The sequence below is a fragment of the Nicotiana sylvestris genome, chromosome 6 (assembly GCF_000393655.2).
Source record: "Nicotiana sylvestris chromosome 6, ASM39365v2, whole genome shotgun sequence".
Classification (NCBI taxonomy): domain Eukaryota; kingdom Viridiplantae; phylum Streptophyta; class Magnoliopsida; order Solanales; family Solanaceae; genus Nicotiana; species Nicotiana sylvestris.
In genome coordinates, this window is record NC_091062.1 from 109,926,465 (window position 1) to 109,945,996 (window position 19,532).

Genomic DNA, 19,532 nt, shown 5'->3' on the forward strand with positions numbered 1-19,532 from the left:
CATTCAAAGTGGTCAATGCCTCTCCTTATGGAGCTGTGGAATTAGAATCAACAGATGGGTCATGGACATTCAAGGTAAATGGCCAACGCATCAAGCACTACTTGGGCACTGATGGAGAAAAACATTTGGTGGAGCAGCTGGCTCTCAAAGAGGGTCCATGCCCGACCATTGAGTGAAACCAAAGGAACATCAACTTCGTCGTGCCGCGACGTTAAATCGAGCGCTTCATGGGAGGCAACCCATGTGTGGTAACACTCTTTTGTTTTATGAATTTTTAGTTTTTGATAGATAGATTTATTTGAGCAATTTAAAGTGTGTGTCAGAGTGCAGGGGGTTCAAAAGATCACAACAATTGGTACGAATGCACAAAAAGTGGAAGAAAAACCACTAGGTGAATTCTGCTGCACAAATGCGGTCGCATTTTAACTATGCGGACTGCACTCTGACCGCAAACCTAAGCAGATATTTGGGTAAAAATTGTGGTTGAAAATGCGGTGAGGTGGTGCATTATGCGGTCCACATTTAATTTATGCGACCGCATTTTGCACCGCATTTGCCTCGCTTCAGCTTGGTCCTTAACCTTATTGCATAACACACATGTGGTCGCACTGTGTGTTATGCGGTGTCCTATCCATCGCAGAATCGACAAGGTAAGTCCACATAACCCTCTCGTCTCTCACTCACTTAAAACAAAACAAAAAAACGGGAAAAGGGGGGGAAGAACACAAACAGACTGCGAACCAAACCAAGCTCAAATTGTGTGCAACCAAAGGACTCCATTTGTCACACTCATTGTCCCAATCATCAAACTCTGCTAGTATGTACCCGTTTCTCCCTCGTTTTATCTTTGATTTCCACTGTAGGTTCAGAGATTTTTCGTTTAAATCCTGTGCAAAAATGTGTTTAGATGCTTGTGTAGTTGTTTCTCTGTAGTGTAGATGCTTTTGGGTTGAAAATAATTTGGGGTACGGGGTATAATGAAATAGGACCGCCATTGTTGAAAGCTTGGGTGACCTGTGTAGAAGAAGGCATTTGCGGCCTGCATTGTGAAAATGCGGTCCGCATTTTGGCCGCACAACTAAACCCTAAATCTTCTGAAGAAGATGATGACATGTGGTGTCTTTGCGATCGCAGATTTGACATGCGGACCGCAAATTCACCGCAGAGTGATACTGAGATTTCAGTTTTTAACCATATAGCCATGTCAATTCTGCGATGATTATGCGGTCCGCATAGTGGTTATGTGACCGCATAACTCACCACAGAATGAGACCACCAGTTGAGACTACAAGATCTGCGACAAGTCTGCGGTCCGCATTATGGTTTTGCGATCGTAGACCAGATCACATTTTCTTTCTTGCTTTTGATTTGTCTGTATTTCTCCGTATTGTTAATGATGTCACTCACTCTTCACCATTGTGCAGATATGGGTCAAAAGAGATGCTCATAAAAGCGGGCTTCCACCAGTAAGCGATTGCGGATAGAGGACAACGTGCCGATCCCCTCCCAGTCTAAGGCGGAGGAGCTCAGGCCCTCAATCAATATAGAGGCTGAAGAGAGAAGGAAACGAGGTGAAGATTTCCAGGTCCGATTTGGGGTTGATAGGTCTAGGGAGGTATTTAGAAAAGGGCTCACAAAGCGCAAAATCCTTGGCGAGAAACAATTGAGCTTGAACGGGCTCAAAGACAAATACCCCCATATCCTGGAAAACATAAAAACACGGAGATGGGAGAACTTCATTGAGCTACCCACGGAGTACAATGAGACCCTTGTGAGGTAATTCTATGCATCCTATGGGGCCTCCAGGACAGAATACCACAAATGCAACAAAGTTTTCACCGACCAAGTGCTTGTCTGGGGAAAGACTATTTTCTGCAACATTGAGGCCCTTAATGAGTTCTACGTCAAAGGATGGAGAGCAAGCAACAAATAAGTACACTGAAAAATTCAAAAATAAGGAGAATGAATGTGGATGGATTGCCTCAGTGATAGCAAAAGGGACTCCCGCTTGGCTCGATCCTCAGCACAAGATATATAAGGAAGATCTCACAAGAGAGGGTCGCTACTAGCTCAGTTTTGTCACTTCTCGGTAGGTACCAACTCAAAATGAAACTGAAATAGCCATCGAGAAGGCCCTTCTGATTGCTTGCATCATGACTGGTATCAAGATAGATGTGGGAGTGTTGATCATCCAAGAAATAGGGATCCGAGCAATGCAGCATGCAACTTCACTTCCTTTCCCTTGCCTGATCACAGCTCTGTGTAAATCTATGAAAGTTCCCATCCTGCCAACTGATAAAACTGGAAAGGAAACGAGGGATATTGATATCACACGTATCATGGATATCTCTCGTATCACTGTTGCTTCTGCCACATCACAGGTTCAGGTCCAAGATCCAATTGATCTAGAGCACACTGACTCCCAGACACTAGTTACTCCTTAGGTTATAGTGGCCCCCACTTCCACTTCCGAGCCTGCTTCTCAGTCCACCACTGTCCAGCCTACCATCACCATTCCTACTGTCTCGAAGCTTGGTCTACTGGCTCAGCATGCCAATGCCAAAGTAGATCAGCTTTTGAAGACATTGCCAAATCTAATCAAACAAGCCCGGATGCCCATGTAATCCTCAGTGAAGGCCCTCCAACAGCAATAGTCAAAATATAAGGATCGTCTACAGCAACTTGAGTTGAGGGTGGAGAAGATAGAGCGGGGTGAAGTTAGTGGGTTTCCTGGACTCAAGAATTAGGTTGCTTCTATGAAGACCGAGCTCCAAAAGATGCAGAACTTGGAGTTCGATCTATCATCCCTCCTTCCCACAGATGGTGATCAGGTGACAGGCACAGCACCTCCGGACATAGGTCTTGACTTCACCACATTGATGACTGATACTGCCCCTCCTACTGTCAGAGCTTCCCAGCCTAAAGCCCCTCCAGCTCATATTGTGATCCATTCTGGGGAGGAGTCCAGAGGTTCTGGTAAATCAGAAGATGAGGGGGAAGATGGGAGAGAGGATGAGGAAAGTTCTGGATATTCAAGCGATGATGGCCCTCAGGATAAAGGAAAGCGGATTGTGGATGCCTCTGTCGAGGATGCTATTATTGAGGAGGCTGCTATTGCAGAAGTGGAACAAGTAGATATGCAGACAGCGATCCAGCGGTCTCTAGTAGACATGGCCAGCCCTATAGCTCCATCAGTCAGCCCGCCATCAGTGTGCGAGAGTAGCAGCTCATAGGCTCCAGCACCAGCTCCAACTCCAGCTCCAACTCCTGCTTTGGACCAGCCTAAGAGCATTACTCCATCAGGAGAGGTCACTCCTCAGACCGAGCTCTCATCGGTCCCAGCTTCCACATCCGAGGGTGACCCCTCCAGTACTCAGCCATCTACTGACTCCCATAGCACTTAGTGTGCCTCAGGGAGCCCCCCTCAAACTCATCTCTCTGTTTTTATGCATTGGGGACAATGCATGCTTTTAGTTGGTGGTGGAGGGTAGCATTGTAGATATTTTTGTGATATTGGAAACTGTTGTACATATGAATATCTTTATGTTACAATCAGACTCTTGTACTTATGTGTATTTTGTGTTCTGTATATATTAGTATGACTTCGGTACGTGAGTTGTGTTATGAAATTCGTGATGATGTTAATATTAGTGTTTGTTTTGTGTTCATAATAGCGTTGTGTAAATATGATACCCTTGTCCATATAAAAGAAAAACAACAAAAAAAAGTAGATAGTGATTAGGAATCAATTCCTCTTGGTTTTTCTTCTCCCGGTTAAATATGATACCGTTGTCCATATAAAAGAAAAACAACAAAAACAAGTAGATAGTGATTAGGAATCAATTCCTCTTAGTTTTTCTTCTCCCAGTTCTTTTCCAAGGGTGTAATAGTAGAACCAGGATCGTAGAATGAATCATTTTGACCGGTTTGGTGTAATTGCCTAGTATCAAGCATGTGTGTATGTACATAGCATATACCCTTCCACATATAAAAAAAATATTGTTTTTGTCAACTTTTCCCGATGATGGATAGATTGACAACTTTCTTAAGGGAATTAGTCTTTGTGATCAACTTTGTGAACTTGAGCCTTGCTCTATGACTCTATGGCGACCTAGAGTTATACATGTGTCTATGATGAAAGCCTTGAGTTTCCAAGTGTTGAATCGAAAGCGTCAAATTATGTGAATGAAACAGTTCGTGTACCATGTGTGTGTGAGTTCTCTGTGTATATAATTCTCGTGTTTACTTCTATCATCTAGAACTTGCCCGGTTGGTCTTTCAATGCTAATGATAGTATGTTTGGTTGGAGGGATGATCTTAGGCATTCTTTGTCTTATTTGCTAGACCTCTATAGCCTTTCAATCCGACTTGTACATAAATAATATCACTAGTACCCAATTTGAGCCTTTAAGCCTTTTCTTTGGCCAACTCATTACAAACCTCTCCCTTTTTTTGTAAAATAATTCCCTCTCTTGAACCCGTCCCTCCTTGAACATTGAGAATGAGGCTAAAAGCCTAAGTTGGGGGTGGTGTCGCAGTAGATATTGGTAAGGTTGTACGTTGAGTTAGGACCACATGCCTCAAAAGTGTTTGTTTTAGATTATTCAAGCTCCAAAAGAGAAAAAAACAACAGAAAGATTTGTGTATAAAAAAAAAAAGAAGAGGTATGTAAGGTGGTTCTATATTGGAAACTAGACGCAAATGAGGCTATGAGGGTTTGAAAAGAAGCAAAGTAAAAAAATGGAAAATTGTGAGTAGTGTTCAAGGAAGGTGAAGTCACTTGTACCCAAATGTCTATCCAACCCTTCCCGAACCTACATTACAAGCTTAAAAAGTCCTTATGAGACCTCCAACTGAACATTCTTGAATAAGTGGTGAATTAAAATAAGGGCAAGCTTATGGTATGAAATGTTGTAACACTTGAAGTTCTTTCTAAGAGTGAGTGTATTTGTAAACTGTCCCTTTTTGTTGTCCTTGTAAATATTGTGATTTTGGGACCTTCTTTCTAGTGAGGGTACATGAACTGTGGAGTTAAACAAAAGTTGAGCTTTTGAGTCAAATGCAATTGCACTCAGCAGAGGGTAACATTTTGTCGCAATATCTGAGTCTCAAGGTTCACAAGTTGATTAGTTTTCCTTGTATATACTATCAGTTCAGGAAGGGTAAAACAATTATAGATGCATGCTTGAAGTACTAGCAATGAACAACACACGTAGTCATTATCGTTTCATGTTTTGTAAATAAAGTCTAGAATAGGCTAAGTTTGTTTTAGTTGCTTGAGGACAAGGAAGAGTTTATGTTGGGGGTGTTGATGTGCCGGAGAATTTCGGCACATTTCAATACTAATTCCATAGATTTTAGCTTGTTTTAATGCAATTATCTCTGTTACTTATGTAGTTTTATTATTTCTACAGTACATAAGGACTGAGAACCCAAGAACATGGAAATGGAAGCAAAAAGACAAGAAAAGAGCAAAATGTAGAAAAAATGCTGGTTTGCGATACACTATGTGATCGCAGATCAGACATGCGAGCCGCAGAATGCACGTCAAATCACAGACAAAAGCAGAGATCTGGGTTAAATCTCAAGTCAAGAATGCGGTCCATTATGAGACCGCAGAACCAACATGCGAGCCGCAGAGTGAACCGCAAACCAACCATGAATGTCACTGAAGGACGAAGATGCGATGCAAAATGTGATCGAATTTCTACAATGCAATCCGCATAATTGGAATGCGAAGAAGAACTGTAAACTAGGGTTCCAGTCTGCGATGAGGATGTTCAAGATGCGGACCGCATACATGCTCTATGACAAGAATGCGATCGCATATCAGACCTGAAAGGGCATTTTGTCCGTTTTCTGTCCCGATTTTGAGTCCACTATAAATAGTTTTATGATGTCTTTGTGGGCTCATCTTGTCTAATCTTTGAACCACATTCCAAGACATTAATATTCCTCACTTTTGGAAGCTTTTGGGTGAAGATTCTCTACTTTGTAAGCTTTTATGACATTAAATACTCTTTGGTTTTTGTATTGTAGTATGAGTAGCTAACTTTAAATACTAAGGTTGTGGACCCTAAATGGGTGTTATGCTAATGGGTGTTTAACATTGAATATATATATATATATATATTTAACATTGAATATATATATAATGGTTGGTTGATATTTATTTACTTCTCATTCTTCATTTATTGTTGGTGGTTGCAAATATTAACAAGTGCCATTAAATTCTTGCTTTGCTTGGGAAAGTGGGTTAGAATTTGGTAGAAGTAAATATCAATGACTCAAGGCTTTAAACCTTGTTTAATAGAATCGCTTAGAAATAAATGGGTTTTACTTGGCCTATATTGATGGTTCTAAATTGCAACTCTTTTATATTTGGGAAAATTATAAAGAGGAAATACTACTCAACTATTGGGAAATATTGGGTAGTCACTTAGACATCATTTGCATATCAAAAGAAACCTTCCATTAGAAATATATCATATTAACACCGATAAGCATTACACTCCATTAAAGGGGACACAACCTTGGTTTCTTTAATCCAATTAATTACTCTATAAATATTCCAATTAGTTGTTACTTCCAAACAAACTCAATTCATACTCTTGTTACTATAAAACCATTCTCTTGTTACTGTTAACCGAATAGAGATATGACTTTAGTCGAGCAACACACTATAAGAGTAACCTTTTCACACATATTCCCTGTGGGATTCGACCCCAACCTTGTTGGGTTATTATATTTGATACCGACCACCTTACACTATTTATTAAAGTGTAATTTGAGCGTATCAGGAGCCGGTAGCTATTCTAGACCGGCAGGTTCGTCAATTGAGATCGAAGAGTTTTCCTTCTGTTTGTGTTCAGTGGAGAGGTCAGCCTCCTGAGGCATCGACCTGGGAGTCCGAGTCCGATATGCGGAGCCGTTATTCCCATTTTTTCCCAACTCGGGTACTTCCTTCCTATGTCCGTTCGAGGACGAACGGTTGTTTTAGAGGTGGAGAATGTGATGACCCAAAAGGTCATCATTTGTGTTGCAAGTGAATTCAGTATTTCGAGGCCTAAAAACCTCCCTTTTACCCCACCTTGATTTACGTACGTAGTCCGGACCTATATTCGGAAAGCCTTATATGTGAAAATATGAGAAATAGAAATTTTAGAGTTAAAAAATTTATTATGATTGACTTTGGTCAACATTTTTAGCGGCCTGACCCGGATCCGTGTTTTGACGATCTCAGGAGGTCCGTAGTAAAATATGGGACTTGGGCGTATGCCCGGAAATGAATTCCGAGGTCCCAAGCCTTAGAAATCAATTTTTGAAAGAAATTGTTTTACTGAATTATCTAAGAAATAAAAAAAGAATTAACATTTGAAACCATTATTATCGGGCCCATATTTTAGTTTTGGAGCCCGGTACAAACTTGTTATAGTATTTGAAAGATAACTATGAAATTTGGTGAAAAACGGAGTTTATTTGACGTGAGTTGGACTTCCGATTGAAGAGCTATGAACTTTGAGAGTTCTTGATGAAAATGTTGAGTTTTGAGGTTTAATTTGTGATTTTAAATGTTATTTTGATGATGTGATCGTAGAGTAGGTCCATATGATGTTTTTGAGTTAGTATGCACACTTGGTTTGGAGTTCCGAGGGCTCGGGTGAGTTACGGGTAGGTTTAGGGATGTCTTAGGCTTAAAAACATAGTTGTTGCAGGTTCAGAGAAGTGGAAGGCCTCTGAACAAAGCAGTGCGGTCCGCACAAAAAGGAATGCTGCAACTTTAGAAATGAAATGGGAGGTTTTTTGACTTCTCTGAACCTGCACAAAAAAGATTTTTGACTTTTTGGGTAAAACTTTAGAAAATTCATTTTCATGCATTGGGTTGATTCATTTAGCGTTTATTGACGTAATTAAGTAACTTGTGACTAGATACGAGCGAATTGGTGGTGGAATCAAGGGGTAAAGCTATAGTTGAATCGTGAATTGTATTCGTGGCATCGAGGTAAGTGTTTGGTCTAACCATAGCTTGAGGGATTAGGAGTTGTGTCTTATTTTCTACATGTTAATTGTGGAGTACGACGTATAGGCATGGTGACAAGTATCTATACGTTGGTGTCAAGCATGCTCTTGAGTCTTGTATTAAAATTGTTATGACTCTGTTGTGGTTTATTGCGTTTCCTATGTTATTATCACCATTGTTCCCTTGCTGGGATATTTGTTTGATTTTAATGATCCCTTGCCAGGATGTTTGTTTTGATAGTATTGTTCCCTTGCCGGGATGCTGTTGAAATATCACTGTTCCCTTGCCGGAAAGTTGTTATATTACTCTTGTTCCCTTGCCGGGATTCCTTGTGATTATTGTTGGCTTGTAACTGGGAGCGGGTGGTACGCCTACCATAAGATATGATGAAATGGGAGCGGGTGGTATGCCTACAACAAGATATGATAAAATGGGAGCGGGTGGTATGCCTACCACAAGATATAATGAAATGGGAGTGGGTGGTACGCCTACCACAAGATATAATGAAATGGGAGCGGGTGGTACGCCTACCACAAGGTAAATGAAATGGGAGCGGGTGGTACGCCTACCACGAGATAAAAGAAATGGGAGCGGGTGGCACGCCTGCCACGAGATAAATAAAATGGGAGCGGGTGGCACGCCTGCCAGGAGATACAGGAAATGGGATCGGGTTGCACGCCTGCAACAAGATGTGAAAAAAAGTGAAATCTGCCTTTGTTTTCCTTATTCTTGTTAGCGGTTGGATTTTGATTCCTTTATAGTTCTCTTGATATACTGTTTTACCTGTTTTCCCCGAAGCATGTTTCCCCTTCCCATCTTTATGTGTTTATTCTGCTTTACTTTTTGTTGTATATTATATAACTGTACAGGTTTAATTGTTAGTCTAGTCCTAGCCTCGTCACTACTTCACCGAGGTTAGGCTAGACACTTACCAGCACATGGGGTCGGTTGTGCTGATACTACACTCTACACTATGTGCAGATCCCGGAGCAGCTTTCGGACAGTAGTGTGGAGGCTACCTTCAGTCCACACGGAGATCCAAGGTAGACCTGCAGGCGTCCATAGTCCCTGGCGTCTCCTCTATTCCTATTTCTTGTTTCATTTTCCTTTTATTCAGAAACAGTGTATTGTCATTTCTTTAGACATTGTATGTAGTAATCTCTTAGACAGTCTGTGACAGTGTGACATCAGGTTTTGGGTGGTTAAGGCTTAAGTATTTGTAATAGATGCATTTTTCATAAATTTTATTGTTGTCTTCCGCTAAAATTTGAATTTCCGTTGTTACCACGTTATTGTCTTATATTTGTGAAAAAGAAATAATTGGTTAATGAAGTAATTAGATTAAAGGTTTGGCTTGCCTAGCTCACATTAGTAGGAGTCATCACGACTCTCGAAGGTGGAAAATCCGGGTCGTGACAAGTCGTTGCCTTGCGGGAGGATATCTTGTCATTTCATCTCAGTAATAGTATTCCTAAGAGCTTTGAGACTATGCACAGATCGCTATGATTGCTCATGATTGGTTATCGTACAATGTTGACTTGATGGTAGGATACATGCTTATGTGTTGGGGCGGTGAATAATTTGAAAGGAAGTCTACTCAGTGCACGATTCAGAGATATGATATTTAATTTTCGGCGGAGGAAAAACAATTGGCCTATGAATGTCCAGATTTGGGGTGATGGAGTAACGAGACTTGGTATTTTCGAGTGTGGTGGAATTTTCATCTGCGATGTAGTGTCGTCGTCCTCGATTGTATGTGTTAAGTTCGCTGGTGTTATGGTCATCTGCAATTCGCTTGTCAGAGATCATGGGGTACGGTGGTTCAGGATTGAATCGGTGTTTCTAATGTTGACGGCTCGAGAAAGATTTTCTTCGACAAAGTTTAAGGTTAGTAGCGATTTGAGGGTTCAAGTCCTGCGAAGATAGATTTTAGTCAAGGCAACAACTGAGCAGCGAAGGATGAGAAAGGACATGTGGGGAGTGTCAGATGGTGGTTAGCATTTCTAGAAGGCCAGTTATAAGAAGCAAAGATCGAGTAGTCGATTAAAAGGGTGAGTTCCGCCAGAGTGGGAGAGTGGCGGAGTTGCGTGTGGGCTTTATGGTAGGATGCCTACGCATCGTAAGGAGAGTTTGCAATGATTTGGGAATTTTAGTGATTGGTGATTGGGGTCTATGGATTTAATTTGAAGTATGGGCTATTATGCGGCAGGAGATTTGATATTACGGGAAGGAGCTGCTTGAAATGAGGAAGGATACAACATAACTTTGAATTAGAAGGATGTTGCTGTTGTTGATACCCAATTTTTTCCTATATATTTTTTAATATGCAAGATACTTTCAAAACACCATGTGTATGCATGCATAAGTGTGTCCAAATATTTTATTATTTTGTCCTTATTATTTTTAAAGGTTTTTTTAACCAATTTATTCCCTTATTTGTATTCATAAAAACCCAATAATAATTTCCAAAATAATCATTTTTGGTGATTCAATTATTGGATTCTCATATTTGTACTAAAATATAGCTAAGATATTTTTTGTATATTTTTACAAATTTATTTAGTATTTTTTAAAGCTAAATTGCATATAATTGCAATATTAGCCCTCTTTAAGATTTAATTGCGTTTACATTTATAAAAATTAAGTCCAGTATTTATTAAATTGATAATTATGTGTTATAAATCATTTTAGTACCTTTTATTTGTTTTCGAAATCAATTTGCTATTTTTTATAATTTTAAAAGGGGAAATTGGCTATTTAAACAATAGCCCAAATTCATTTCAATCATAGCGTAAATCCTACCCAAATTTTAACCCAATTCTCAACCCAGTTGAACTCGTCAAACCAGGCCCAAACACAGTTTCATAAACCGCCCCACTTACCCGTTTTAATCCAGGCCGTTGATCACTCAAATCAACGGCCACTAGTCGTCTTTGCCTTAATTAACTCCGAACGACCCCAAAACCCTATCGTTTCTCACTTATCGCCGCCTTAGAATCCCCTTCCTCTCAAATACTCTCTGCAACACCACTCAAACCCTAGCCTCCGCCACCCTAATTTGCCTTAATCCATGGCCTTCCGAGGTCATCGGAGACCTGTACCAGCCTTCTCTGGCTCATATGTGTTTGTCCTTATGTTTCAAGGCCAGACTATGAAGAGGTCTGGTCTAGTCTTCGTTCGATTTTAGTTCATGGCCCTTCTCCGGTCATCTTTGACCTTTCTCCGACCGGCCATGGTCATTCGAGTTAAACCTTTGACTCTCCTGGTTAGATCGGTAGCTTTCGAAGCCTTTCTCATCTTTTCTGGGTTTTCTAAAACCATAATCTCTAAGGTCTTTCGATTTCTTTCAGATCTACTTTAGATCTATGCTTGCTCTGAACTTTTAAGCATCTTCTCGAAGTTTCTTCAATTTTGCTTTCAAAAACATCTCTTTGTCTTTTTCCGATTAGGTTTTTTCCTGTTAAGTTATTTCAAAATATTTTCTCTTACTTTTAACATGTTTAAGATGTGCGTTTGTTTGTTAAAAATCTTTCTTGACTCGTCTGTTTACCATCTTTCGAACTCGTTGTTGTTGAAAACCATAAATTCTTGTGGGTCTTAGTCGAGTTCTAAAAGCTATTTGTTAGATGAGTGTTTGTTTGGTTAAGTTTTGTTTGATCTATTTTTAGGGATCGACTATTGTTAAACCATGTCGTTTTGGGTCTGAAACTGTTCGTTTAAATGCCTAACTTGATTTGAAGTTCCTCGTTTCAGAATCTCATTTCCTTTATGTGATTCCTCTGACTCTGGGTTTCTACTATCTTTAAAACTTGACTATACTTGAAACCCTAACTTTTCAAAAGGTTTCTCATCTGTTACTGTGAGACCTTTGCATGCTTCTGATACTCTATTTTTTCTTCACTATTGATTCAATGTGACTTGACCTACTTGATTAATATGCTTCGATTGTTTGCTTTACTACTAGCTTATTTCTGCCACTATTGCATGTTTGTGATTATCTCTTTTGTTTGGCCTCGCATGTCTGATGACTCTATTCACTTTATTTATATGCTGAAATTTCTTCCTTGATTAATCTTCACCTTGTGACTGATTTCTAAAGTTTCCCTTTTATGAACCGTTATTTCACTTGCCCGTTCAAAATTGATTGATTTTTTCCCATTATTGTAATATTTACCTTGCTGAATCTATTTCCAAAATAAGTATATTCTGTACTTATACTTGATTACTTACTGAATGCTTGTACTACTTCTTTTATGGCAATAATCAGTTTGTATCTAAACTGATCTCTTTCCTTATTTGAATCTGTTAAACAATGATTCCTTAATTAAAGGGAATGACTTGTGTAATTAATTCTGACCTATGATTGTTTCGATGTTTGTATCTTATTACTTTTCCTTCTCTCATTTTCAAAAAAACTATAAATACCATGCACCCCTTTTTTCAAGGACACGAACCAATTGAGTTCAAAAAAACACACTTCACTCAAACTCTCTCTCTTTTCCCTGTTACTACTAGTGTTTCTACCTTGTCTAGCTGGCTGAAAGTCAAGGCTAGTCTGTCGGGAACTTGCCTACTATTTCTTTTTGTATTTGCTTTCTTTACTGATATGTCCTAATTACTTTTACAGCATTAACAACAACATGTTTCTTTAGTAGTTCCTTCACTCTTACCTATTTCCTGCTTATGTTTAATCGAGTTTCATTATCAAGCATGATATGATCTGCCCTTTCCTTTTTTCTGAAATAATGTTTTCTCATGTATGAACCTCAATACCCCATACCTCATATGTGTTTGTATATTGGTTTGAGGGCATGTCAGCATCATACATTGTTGGCATGACCTAAACCTGACCCTCCCTGGGTCATATGTTCCACATCCCCTATGTGTTTGGTATCTTTGGTTGGTTTAGGGTAGGACAACATTGAACATTGTTGTGCATGATAATTCCCCGGGGTTATAACCTCCATATCCCCTCTATATGTTGTGTGTTCTGGTTGGTTTATAGGCATGACAACACCATCTATTGATGTGCCTGCCCAAACTTGGTTCCTGCCTAACGATATATGCTCCTTACAATGTATTTCCCAAACCCCTGACCCCTTTGTGCAATTGTTGATTCTGTGGTTTTACCTTTACTACTACTATTTTCAACTCTCCCCTATCCATTCTCCACTGAGTTCTAAATCTCTACACCTGCACTTCTACCATATTCTTAGAATTAAGTTCTGCCCCTCTTGTGTGAGCCTTGCCTTTGGACCCATGAGCTCCATCTGAACTTGGCCACATAAGGGTTGGCCCTTCCATACGGCACTCATTTTTATTTGGTTATGCAACTTGGGTGTGAGCATTGCTCGGGGTCCTCTTGAGACCCTTAGGGAACTTTGACACACTCAAGTCTGAGAACGGCTTTGAAATAATGGCACTTGAGGTAGTTTATTTCATAACTCAGAGAGGAAGTCAAGAATCAGGCTTCCTCTGGTTGTAACTTTTCTTTTGTACTTCCTTGATGTCATTCATTATCTAGTCTGTAATAATTCTGTAATAAACATTTGGGGGCTTGGCTAGTGAAAGGGGTTGGGTAATTATGCATGCTCAAGGGTAGATATCATGTCTATAGGATCTAAAATTCTGCATGTTCAATTCTGTAATTTAGATATCATCTGTTGTTCAGCATGTTTAATTCTGCATCTAGATACCATGCCTATAAGATCCAATTTCATTAAATTCCTGAATGTTATACATTTAGAGAATACGCCTATATGACCTAAATTCTGCATATTGAATTTCGCATTTAGAGAACTTGTCAATAGGACTTGTCTTAATTTCTGCATTACCACGCTTAAACACCATGCTTAGGAAAAAATGGGCTAAAAATCAGATATCATTTTCAATACCCCCTTTCCTAGGAATCATGCCTATAGGGATATTGCATGCTTCAATTCACGATCGACTAGATATCATATCTATAGGAATTAAAATGAGCAACACTAGATATCATGTCTATAGGATCTGAAACCAATTTAAAATCAGTTTGACTCTGAATTAGTTTTAAACAACCTTACTCTTTACTTTAACGCAGTTTAGAAAGGATGCCTATAGGATCCAAATCGTTCGTCTTCAATTGTTACTGTTTCGCTTCATTCTGAATAGATATCATGTCTATAGGATCTCTCCTAAATGCTTAGGCAAGCCTTAGGTGATGACAACCAAAGAATTGAATCTGCCTTTGTTAATAGCTACACCCAGCAGGCAGGCCTGATTCGGACTTCTTATCTGAGTTATGTAATAAACTATTCTGCCTCAACAATTGAAATTTCCCTTACCTTAGTATGTTAACTTCAGACCTTAGATGTATGTTTAAGTCATGCTATTTATATGCTTTGTTTGATGAGGTATACATGAGCCTCATATTTGTTATATGTTTCCCCTAATGTGCAGCCCCTATATGTTTTGTATGTCGCCTTAGCTTTTTCACCTTTAAAACCTAAAATCGGCCTAATATCCCTCCCCTTTAGGCATAGTAGTCCTAAAAATCCTCTGGGACTAATAGGAAGGGACAGGTAGTAGCATGCAATAGACATCGAGACCAATCCGCGCTTTAATACCATAACGGGGTGGGAAGGGTAGATATGGATATGATGACCAGTGCGCTAATGCCATCTGTATCCCCTCTTCTGAGGAGTGTCATACCAGGTATCGCATTGATGTGATCCATATTATAAATAAACCTAGGACCCTCCTTTTTTTTCCTTTTTTTAAGTATTTATAGAATTGTAACTTCTTTTCAAAATTCGCCTTTTAATTGTTTTCAAACTCTTATGTGCTTAAACTCAAATCCCCTACTATTTAAGCCTGTACTTGTCTATCTGCTAACTGTACAAATTCACAAAACTATCTGGCCGGGAACCACACTAGTGGATCCTGAGGGGTGCCTAACACCTTCCCCTTAGGATAATTTCAAGCCATTACCCTATCTCTAGTTATCAAACGAACTTAGAAGTGAACCCTTATAGGTGTCCTAATGAACCTTAAATCATTAGGTGGTGACTCTTCAAATGCAAAACCTAGTTCCTAAAAGGAATGAGTTGTACTATACAAAATGTCACAAACCCAATCTCCCGATTACATAAGAGTGGAAAAAGGGGGCGCGACAGCGTGGCGACTCTGCTGGGGATATTTAGGCTTTTACCATTTCAGACTGTTATTGTGAATTTATACCTCTTTATGTGCAATTACTTGTTTAATTCCTTCAAGCATTCAATTTCCTTTTCAACTGCAAAACTGACTTATCTTCTTCGTTTCTTTCCTTTATTGCTGCTTTATATTATGAAATTGTTGTATTTACTGCTTTCTTAACGTGCAAATACGTTCCAACATGCTTTTAATTGTTGCATAATCATGCTCAACATCATACTCCACTCGTGCCAAACAAATACCATAGCAACACTTATAATGAGTGGTTGCGCTCTTCCTATATTATTACCCCTAAACTCGGAAAGGCATATTTGCAGTAAAACCAGTCGATCAGCGGTGCAGTCAACGGTTCCGTGCCTTCCCCCTTGAATTGTCCGCTCAAGGGTACCAGTCTAAAACCCTATAGAAACTTTACTCTGTTAAACTGTGCATGCATCATAGTAAAACTTAGTCGGGTCAGTTATGTTGTCCACATAATGACCCTTTAAGATAGACTTGACCAAAGTCCACTGGGATTTCCCAGAACCCAAACGGACGTCACCACGTTCTGTGCGTTTATTTGGAGAACTAAGTGCTTCATGCTAATTGTTGGTATTAAATAGTCGAGTCTGGTGGGAGTAAGGGCCTAACCTTATTTCCCTTGCAGAAAATGAGGCACGAGTTCCCCAGTTTTGGTATGATTAGCACACCCCACTCTTGCTAGACTGGTGGAGGAGTCTTCCATCAAATGACCAAATCAATGAATGGAAAGAGAGGGTCGCCAAAGCTAGCAAAAAGTTGGAATATCTGGAGTACAGTCTGCTGGAATTGGAAGGAAAAGTGAGGAAAAGAATCGCCGATTGCCAGAACATCGAGGGAAATGAAGTAGAACACCTGGCAAAGGCATTTTTACTACTAAACCTACGCGAACTTGAGGATTTGATCAACGAGAGCATTCAACCTGAGGAAGGTCCTTTAGGGACTAAATAGATAGGAGTTTATCTTTTTCGCTTTATAAATTGTAATAAGGCCAAGGGTTAGTTCGCGCACTCTGGCAACATCATCCTATTCCACGAGATCCAAGGGCCCTCCACCCACTCCTCCTCTTAGTCTTGTCAAAAAAAGAACAAAAGGAAGATGGAAGATTGGAACAACGTCAGAATGGAGAACTCAACTGAACGGGGAGGTCACTCATGGTCATGGTACTCAGGTTCCTAAGGAAAATGCATCCCAACTTGAACAAAAACTGTTGAAATTCCAAGAAGAACTTGATCAGGTTCGAAATCTGGCAAGTCTGTCATTTTCCCTCACCACTCCAGATATGAATTTCCCAAATGCTCAAAACCCTATACCTCCACAGAATATCCCAAAGCAACAGAACCATCCCGCTCCTCACCATCACTGCAACACCTGCCATACCTCAAACAACACCCCGTTACTCATCCCATAACTCCAAAACTCCACAAATGACCACTTTCACACCGACCATAACACCCCTATCTACGTGGAGACTGTGTCACACTCCACCCAACCCATATCAAGCACACTCGAGTCTGAAAATAAAGACTTGCTCATCAGGAACCTGGATGAAGAACTTAACAAATTGATTAGCCGGATTCAAGGCGTCGAAGGAAGCAAGGGAATTTAAGGGCTGAACTATGAAGATCTTTGCATATAGCTCGACGTCGAACTGCCCGAAGGGTACAAACCTCTAAATTTTGATGGTACAAGGGATCCAAGGGTCCATTTGAGAATGTACTATGACAAGCTGGTTGGAGTAGGGAAAGACGAGCGAATCCACATTAAGCTTTTCATGAGGAGTTTGAAGGGAGATGCTTTGTCTTGGTACATTAGCCAAGATCCAAAGAAGTGGTCAAACTGGGAAGGCATGGCGTCCGACTTTATGGACAGGTTTAGGTTTAACATAGATAAAGCTCCGGACGTGTTCAGAATCTAAAGAAGAAGCCCACAGAAACATTTCGCGAGTATGCTACTCGCTGGAGGTCTGAAGCTGCTAAGGTCAGACCTTCCTTAGAAGAGGAACAGATGTACAGATTCATTGTCCAGGATCAGGACCCGTAGTATTATGAAAGATTAATGATGATTGAGAGTCACAAATTTTCTAATATTATCAAGTTGGGTGAAAAGATTAAAGAGGGCATCAAAAGTGGTATGGTTACAAACATCGAGGCCTTGCAAGCTACAAATAAAGCCTTATAGTCTGGTGGTGTGTCCAAGAAAAGGGACGTGGGGGCCGTAATGGTTGTACAGAGAACCAAATCTCCTATCAAATACCAAACTTACCCAATACCTCCACTCAAATATCAACCAACTCCGAACTACCAAGCACCATCATCTGCATACCAAGCTCCACCACCCACTTATCAATCACCTCCACCTCCTACATATCAGCCTACTTTGCCCGGATATTCCTAACCCGCACATGTCTACCAAACCTACAATGCTAAACCATCCTACTATCAGTCACCTCCTGCCCGCCAAAACTTCCTTAGACCTCAGCCAAATTTTGATCGCAGACCTCCAAAATAATATACAGCCATTGCTGAGCCCATTGACCAACTATATGAAAGACTCAAAACTGCTGGTTATGTCACCCCTATCCCTGCTGCAACCCTTAAGAACCCCTATCAGTAGATTAACCCAAACAAATCATGTGCATACCACTCCAGCATGAAAGGACACACCATCGACGAATGTCATTCCTTGAAAGACAAGATCCAAACTTTAATTGATAACAAGATTATTGTGGCAAAGGAACCTGCTACAAATGTCAGCAACAATCCTCTGCCTGATCATAAGGGTGAAGGCATTCACATGATTGAAATAGAGGATGTTTTGGATCCCGAGGGATCAATCGGGTTGGCCGCAGAAGGCGATGACCCAAAGAAGCCAATAGTTACTCTTAATCCAATTATAGTCCAGATCCAGCTGTCCAGGGACGCCGAGGTAAATATGTATGTGCCGCTTGAATTTGAAGCAACGTCATCCACAAAGACACCAACGCCGATTGAGGTTGAATTCGTGTCTCCGGCAAATGCACCAGCACTGTTTGAAGTTGCAGTCTTGCCGCCCAAGGCACATGTTCCGTTCAGAGTAAGGATAGCCATGCTGATCCTAGTGGCAATGTCGACCATGACACCATTCCATACAAAGGTTGTACTCTGGGACTATACAGCCGAGGCAAGAAGGAAAGGCAAGGTCAGGTTTGAAGAGACTATTGCCGCATAGGGTAAGACGAGAAGTGGTAGGGTTTATAACCTGGAACACCTAGCCGAGTCAAGCAAGCAGGCCTCCAACCGGCCGCCCATTATTGAGATAGGTCCAGAGATCTTTGGAGAAAGATACAAGCCAAGGAACACTCGTTCATCGACCAGTTGAATAAAATGCCGGTGCAAATCTCTATTCTTACTTTACTACAAAACTCTGAGGAACACAAAAATGCTCTACTAAAGGTACTAAGTGAGGCATACGTACCAAGCAACATCACTAGTGGAGAAATGGCTAACATGGTAGGACAAGTGTTGGAGAGCCATAAGATCACTTTTCATGAGGACGAGCTACCACTTGAAGGGTTGGGACACAACAAAGCACTACACATCACTATGCAATGCGAGGACTACTTCATCACTAGGATCCTGATCGACGGGGGTTCCAATCTCAACATTTGTCCACTGGTAACACTCAAGAAGTTGGGTAAGGGACTGCACGAGATAAAGGACGAAGCCATCAATGTGAATGCTTTCGATGGTTCTCAAAGGTCCACCATTGGGGAGATTAATCTATGCTTGCAAATGGGGCCAACATGGTTCGGCGTTGATTTCCAATTGATAGACGTGCCAGCATCTTACAATCTGCTATTGGGTCGGCCATGGATCCATGCCGCTGGGGCCGTAGCATCGACACTGCATCAAGTAGTAAAATTCGAATGGAATCATCAAGAGGTGATCATTCACGGTGACGGGAGCAACCCTAAATATACTCACCAGACCATTCTGGCAATCGAAGGGAGAAGGAAGCTAGGCGAGAGACTTATCATCACATTGAATGTGTAAATGTTGTTGACAAAGACAAGTGGTGGGATAACAAGATCGAGAGTATACTAAATTGGAGTGGGTACGAACCTGGCAAGGGGCTCGGCAAGAACTTCCAAGGAATTGTTAAGCCCATAAAGCTCAAAAAATATAGCACTACTTTCGTTTTGGGATAGGAGTACACTTGGGAAGAATTCAACAACTGGTCACCACCATGGCGCGGTCCTTACTATCTACTGGAGTAGCCAATACCACATCTGGAGTAGAGCTTCCAACCAGCCAACATT